The following is a 6,863-nucleotide window of genomic DNA, read 5'->3' on the forward strand; positions in this document are numbered from 1 at the left end:
CTGTACATTCTGAGTTAATAAAACCATCCCTGTCCTCCAGCTACTTACCATTGAAATATCAGGGGCCCTAGAAATTCTCTTTTTAAATGTGGTTCTCACTGATTTATTAAGGTATGCAAAAGCTCTCATTAGATTCCAGTATTTGAAGACACATCAGTAGTCCTTGTCAAATTGTTAGTATAGACTTTTTTTGTGTGAAAAAACAAAGCCATGCCCTCATAGGAAACCCCTCCCAGGCCCTCTGCACCTGCTTCTGGGCTGGAGCTCTGTGCTGAGGTGTCCTGAGTGCCCCCTGCGTGGGAGGGTCCTGTCGGAGCTCACAGGGTCTGTCCCTCCCATTACCTCTAGTCCAGTATTAAATTTCTCTGCTCTGAAATCAGTGAACATTTTCACTGACACCATATGTTATTTTTCTTTTCTGTTATGCTTTATTACAGGATATTGTTTGTTTTTTTTCTTCTTTTGTGTGTGTGTGTGTTTGTGTGTGTGTTTGTGTGTGTGTGATAATTAGGTTTACTTATTTATTTTGTGGAGGTACTGGGAACTGGACCCAGGACCTATGCATGCTAGTCATGCACTCTACCATTGAGCTATATATATCCTCCCCCCATTATAAAATATTGAGTATGCTTCCCTCTGCTATACAGTAGGACATTGTCATTTATCTATTTCGTATGTAGAAGTTTGTATCTGCTAATCCCAAAGTCCTAAATTGTCCCTCCCCACCCCCTTTCCCCTTTGGTAAAAAAGGTTGTTTTCTGTATCTGTGACTGTTTATGTTTTGTAAGTAAGTTCATCTGTATTGTATTTTAGATACTACATATAAGTGTTTTACCATATTAATCTTACTCAGTCATAGATATAGTCATAGTCATACATATATTCATTTTCATATTTTTCACCATACATTACTATGAGATATTGAATATGGTTCCCTGTGCTATAGAGTATGAACTTGTTTATCTCCTTTATGTATATTAATTAGTATCTGCACATCTTGAACTCCCAATTTATCCCTTCCCACCCCCTTTCCCCCCAGTAACCATAAATTTGTTTTCTATGTCTATGAGTCTGTTTCTGTTTTGTAAATAATTTCATTTGTCTTTTTTTTTAGATTCCACATATAAGTGATATCACATGGTATTTGTCTTTGTTTGACTTACTTCAGTTAGTATGATCATCTCTGCATCCATCCATGTTGCTGCAAATGGTATTATTTTATTCCTTTTTATGGCTGAGTAGTATTCCATTGTGTGTGTGTGTGTGTGTGTGTGTGTGTGTGTACACCACATCTTCTTATCCAGTCATCTGTCGATGGACATTTAGGTTGCTTCCATTCTTGGCTATTGTAAATAGTGCTGCTATGAACATTGGGGTGCATGTATCTTTTTACATTAGAGTTCCCTCCAGATACATATACAGAAGTGGGATTGCTGGATCTTATAGTAATTCTATTTTTAGTTTTTTGAGGAATCTCCATACTGTTTCCCATAATGGCTGCACCAAATTACATTCCCACTAACAATGTAAGAGGGTTCCCTTTTCTCCATATCCTCTCCAGCATTTATCCTTTGTGGACATTTTAATGATGGCCATTCTGACCAGTGTGAATTGATACTTTATTGTAGTTTTGATTTGCATTTATCTGATAATTAGTAATATTGAGCACCTTTTCATGTGCCTGTTAGCCATCTGTATATCTGCATTGTAGACATTGCCCATGGTTTGATTGGGTTTTTGTTGTTGTTGTTGTTTGTTGTTGAGTTATTTGAGGTGTTTATATGTTCTGGAAATTAAGCCCTTGTCATTTATTTGCATCATTGGCAAATATTTGAGATCTTTTCTTTGAACATCAAGTTTTTATTTTCTTGAAAGAATTTTTAAGATCGTTAACTGTAATAAGAAGTTATGTTGTGAAATTTAGTTTGGGTGCAGTATGGAGCGCTGCAGTGTGTGTTTTTACATCTTGTAATGATTTTGTTGAAAGTGCTGCTGTGCATCAGCATCACTAAAATGTCTGCAGCCCTTAACTGGTGTTGTTTGTGATGCCGCCTCCTGGAAGGCAGTTTGATTTGTCATTCCTATCACACAGTTTCCAGTTAAAGACCTGGTTAGAGCCCAAGATTGGTAGCAAGATATAGGCTTTTATTTCTGTATTTGGTGAAGACCAGCTGTCTTGGAGGGATCTGTCAGTGAAATGTGAGTGTACAGAGGTATACTTGTTCCTTTGCTTTATTTGCAGAAGGGGGACCCTTCAGTCTAGACGTGGTTGTGGAGTGTGTGGACACCTCTGGGTTCCTATTCTTTCTGAAGCCTCTGGGGCCTCTTTACCTTCTGTTGTGAAATTCAAGGTTCACCATGGATGTGGGCTGTAATTTGAATGGGTACTTTACTTTGTTTTTTTCTCAAGTGTTCGAATGAGTTGATTATCCCTACTGAACTCTGAACAAACCTCTAGCACAGGGCAGCTTTTGCAAGCAATCTAGATTGTTATGGGGCAGTAATTCTGGGTCTTTTTCATGGAATTTTTCTTTATAAATAGACAACAACAAAATAACAAAATGCCAAAAGACCTGCCATTATTTTGAAATGAAATTACATAAGCAAAGCTATTGTAGTGATAGAATATGTAAACACTTCAAGGTGAATAGTGCAAGCAAACTCTCAATTATTGAATCTTGGTCTTTTCAAGCTTCTCAGTATATAGTGCCCTAAACTTGAAAGTAACCAAAGAAAGCAGAAGTAACTCTCATAAAACCCAGTAAAATGAGGTTTTTCAGGCTTTCAAACAAAGTCTAGTAAAAGATTCTTATTTAACACATATTTCTTAAAAATTAATTTGAGTGTTTCCTCAACTTACACTAGATTCCAGGTGCCAAACCTGAAGAAGCGAGTGAATGGGTGGAGGTAGGAATGTGGCAGGAAGTGACAGTCTAAAGAGCCTTTGGGGAGGAGGATCCTGAACACCACTGAAGTGGCATTGGGCTTCGTCATTTGTCATATTTGTGTAAATGGTTACAGCATTGAGCCTCTGCACATGCTCCAAACCTGCACAGAATCACGATTGCAAACCCAGTGCACATTGTTAATTGGAGTGGTCAAAATCAGACTTAATTTCTGCCGGGGAAAAAAGACAATTTTTCAGTTCAACCTAGTACATTATTATGCATCTCAAGAAATATAAAAATGACTGAGATATAAATTAAGGATAGTTTCTTGTAAGAGAAATAATAAAAGCAGTCCAGATTATAATATAGACCTAATATAATTAACTTATCCACTTTAATAAAAATAAAACAGATAACTCTTTCTAATTTTTAATAATGCAAAATAATGTTAAGGAAAATGATGTTAGTAACACGAGGAGTGCGACTTTGGAGAATGTCAGTATACTTTTTGAAGGTTAAAAACATGACTCTCACACAAATATGAAATGAGCACATATCAGAGATTAAATAACTCATTAACAAGGGACTAAGAGAAGAATAAAGCTAGTTCAAAGAGACTCTATAAGACACAGAATATAGTCACAGAAGAAAGAATGCTAGTTAGATGTGAAAGTGGTTAATGTCCCACAGGGCAATAAACCTGTAACCTTTGAATTTGTATTTTCTGTCAGACAGGACTCATTCACTTCTCTACTGTACAAAAGTCTACATGTTAACATATAACTTCATGTGTGTGGGCCTAAGTAAGTATGAGATAATAGGTCAAAAGCTCAATAATCTGTACCCTGGCAGACATGACACAGCAAGCCTTGCTGTATTTCCAAGTTTTGAGCAATTTTTAAAATAGGACTGATTAAATATGAATCAAGTATAAACATGAGAATCAAGTGCATTCATATTTTTGATATGGTTATCTGGCTTCTCCCAATAAAACGCATAGAAATAAGAGTGATGTATGATGCCTGTGTCTCTGGAAGGCTCTCAAGTGCCCTGTGTGCCCTGTGAAGACTCCAGGCTTGTAACATGGCTTTAACCAGAGCTGTTAATGCTCTTCACAAAAATAACCCTGGTGTATTATCTCAGGATTGAAGGTGAGAAAACTAGTCCAAGGCTACACAAGTATAGAGTTATGAGCAGAACCCAAGATCTTTGTTTCCTAATTCCACCCACTGCCCCCTACTCATGTGAGAATTCAGAGCTGAAATTTATATGCTCCCCCCTGAGTATAGTTATTTAACTGCTCCTATTAGAAACCTAACATGACAGAATCTGATTAGTGTCCTCCAAGTTTCAAGGACAAAGGAGTCACTTCTGGCCTAGTTATCTCTTTCCTGGACTCGGCAAACAAAATGGAGAAAGGCCATTTATATGCAAAAATGGACCCTCTACTGATGTGCTCTTGGTTGATGGAGGTCACCTGGAACCCTGAGGTCTCTGCCTGTCTGCATGAGCTTGGCCTTGCAAGTCCAGGACCTGTGTGGCTGGTGCTGGAGGAGGAAGGAGCCATGGCTCCAGGCAGATGGAAGGAATTGACTTTCAACCCAAGGTGGTGGCAAGTGCTGAGGTGCCCCACCTAGGCCGCTCTGACTGAGTCTGGTCTGAGAACATTTGGGCCACCAGGGACTGATGCTGAGGGAGAAAGGATGTGAATTCTGGCAACGGTGGAGGGGGGGGGTTCCTTCAGGAGGGATCAATGTTGAGGTAGGTCTCAGACTTCCTTTAAGGTAAAGAGCAGGATTCAGCCCATCTGGGTTCAGTCTGGGAGGGATTTAGTCTGGAACACTACATATGAATAAAAGTTCAAGTACAGATGTAATAAAACCTTTGCTACAGAAAGGAGATACAATTTTAAACATATATGTCCCTAGTGACAGATCACCAAAATATACGAAGCAAAAGCTGTTGGAATGAGGGGAGAAATAGTTCTACAATAATAGTTGGAAATTTTAAATCCCCAGTCACAATGGCAGGTAGAACAAACAGACAGAATATAAGCAAGAAAACAGAGGACTTAACACAATAAACAACTAGCTCCAACAGACACACACAGGACACTCCGCCCAGAACAACAGCACACACACTCTTCTCAAGTGCTTGTGGAACCTTTTCTGGGACATACGTATGTTAGACCACAAAGTAAGTTTCAATAGACTTAAAGACTATCTTCTGTGACCACGGAAGGATGAAGTTTATAGCTATAAATGTTTGCATTAAAAGAATAAGATAACAAATCAACAACCTAACTTTACAATGTAAAGAACTATAAGAAGAAAAATAAGCTAAGCACAAGCCAGCAGAAGGAAAGAAATAATATAGACTGAAGCATAGATTAATGAAACAGAGAACAGAAAAAACAGTAGGGAAAAAAAATCAATGAAACCAAAAGTTGGTTTAACAAAAAGATCAACAAAGTTTGATGAAACTTTAGCTGGATAGGGCTAAGAAAAAAAGAGAAGACTCAAATTACAGAAATGAGAAATGAAAGTGGAGACAGTACTACTGGTTCTACAGAAGTAAGGATTAGAAGAAGATAGTATGAATTGTACACCAACAAATTGGATAACCCAGAAGAAATGGACAGATTTCTAGAAAGCAGAACCTGCCAAGACTGAATTACAAAGAAATAGAAGATCTGAATAGACCTGTAACTAGTAAGGGGGTTGAACTAGTGAAAAATCTACAGAGAAAAGCCGCAGCCTCATCGGTGAGTTCTGCCAAACATTCAAAGGAAAACTAATACCACTTCTTGTCCAGCTTTTCCCAGAATTGAAGAGGGGAGACCACTGCTTAACTCATTCCAAGAGACCAGAATAAATTTGTTACCAACACCAGACAAAGACACTACAAAAAAAAAAAAAAAAAAAAAAAAGGAAGGAAGGAAGAAAAAGAAAAAAAGGAAGGAAGGAAGGAAGGAAGGAAACTACTAACTAATATCCCTTATGGATACTGATGTTAAAATACTGAAAGCTATTTTCTGAGTGGATGGACCTATATAGAGTGGATAATAAAAATTCAATGCATTTGAATCTGCCCATGTTTTTGATGAAGGAGTAGATAGCATTTTATAGAGAGCCAAAAGAAATTTTAAGCTTACCTTTACTGAATGAGAACTGAACAGGACTAAGATCTATGTTTTGTATGGTGAGGTGAAATTTTGGTATTTGGTAGATTTTTAAAAAAGGGTAAAGGAAATTGTCACAGTCACAAATGTCTGCATGCCAATTGAAGAGGAATGAGGGGACAGTGCAACACCGGTAGGAAATCTTATGGAGGCTGTGGACCAAATTCTGGACAAAGGAAATTTTGGAAATACCTTCTGGTTGTCTTGGTGTTTTTTAAAGCCAATCTGAGCGGATAAAATACCTGGTTTGTCTACCATTAGCTTTTCCCTTTCCGATCTCAGGTAGTGATTTTAATGGACCAAGTTACTCTTTAATGGCTGGGTGTGCTAAGGAACAAAACATTTCTCGGGGTGGGGGGGCTAATTGCACTTATCAGGTGAAGAAGTTCTCATATTTTATAACAGGAGGGGAGAAGCACATTTAAAAGCAAGACATCCTCAAGTTAAAGTTATTTCCTTGGACGTTTGCATTTAAAGGCTTGGTTCTCAGGACCAGGAGAACACACCTCTTGCTGTCAGAGGACCTGAGGAAGGAGGTAAGCATTTTAAAGAAGGAAATCTGGGGCTCATTTCCTATTGTCAGAGGTGTAGGGTGGTTACTATTTAAGTTTTTATTCTTTCTTGAGTGTAGGACAGTTCTTTCTCCATTGCCCTGATAGGAGAAGTGGAGTTTTTGATGTCAGTAAGAAAGATAGGTGGGCTCTGAATTACTCTTGGAGCTACATGTCTGTTTCTATACAGACCAGATTAGTAAAACAAGGTTGGTTGTTTTCAGTTCTTCAAAGAATTGCATA

The sequence above is a fragment of the Camelus ferus genome, chromosome 11 (genome assembly GCF_009834535.1).
Source record: "Camelus ferus isolate YT-003-E chromosome 11, BCGSAC_Cfer_1.0, whole genome shotgun sequence".
In the NCBI taxonomy this organism is placed as follows: Eukaryota; Metazoa; Chordata; class Mammalia; order Artiodactyla; family Camelidae; genus Camelus; species Camelus ferus.